Source organism: Calidris pugnax, unplaced genomic scaffold (assembly GCF_001431845.1).
Source record: "Calidris pugnax isolate Ruff unplaced genomic scaffold, ASM143184v1 scaffold262, whole genome shotgun sequence".
NCBI lineage: Eukaryota > Metazoa > Chordata > Aves > Charadriiformes > Scolopacidae > Calidris > Calidris pugnax.
In genome coordinates, this window is record NW_015091043.1 from 1,354,724 (window position 1) to 1,355,393 (window position 670).

The following is a 670-nucleotide window of genomic DNA, read 5'->3' on the forward strand; positions in this document are numbered from 1 at the left end:
CGCACCCCCCTGCAAAAGCCAGGAGCGCCTTTTCCGCTCCCCCGCCGCGGGAGCTGCCGCTCGCAGGGACGGGGCGAAGGCTGGCACCGACACGTGCTGGATTAATCGTGGTTAATTGAGCCCTTTGTTTTGCGGGGAGGATGTGGTTGCGGCTGGGAGGTTTTGGGGGGGCTGGGGGAGGTGGGCTCCGGTCCCGCTCCTGGCTCTGTCACAGGCTCCCTGGCTGTGTCACGGTCTCCCTCTCCTGTCCGAGGGGACACTTTGTCCGCCGGTGGGCTCAGTTTCCCAACTTCGGAGGTGCAGCAGTACCTTAACTGCTGAGTGTCTGGCTGAAGCGATGGCGAGGTGCCTGCACAGGTAGGGGTTGAGTGTGCACAGGGGTGTGTGCGTGAAAGGCAAGGACAGCACCTGCAATAGGTACGTCTAGATGTGTGTGTAAATACTACCTGCGGGGATGTACCAACAGTGACAATTCCCCGTAGCCAAGTGTGAGATTACAAACCATCTCTTGGAAGGGCTCCCGTGCTGTCTCGCTGTCTGTGAATCACTTTGGGAGAGAGAAACATTCACAAAGAGACCTCCTGCCCGAATTCAGAACCCACTCCCCTTTCAACCAGCCTCTGTACAGATTTAATTCCCTAGACCGTTATGAGGCAATAACTCGGGTTCA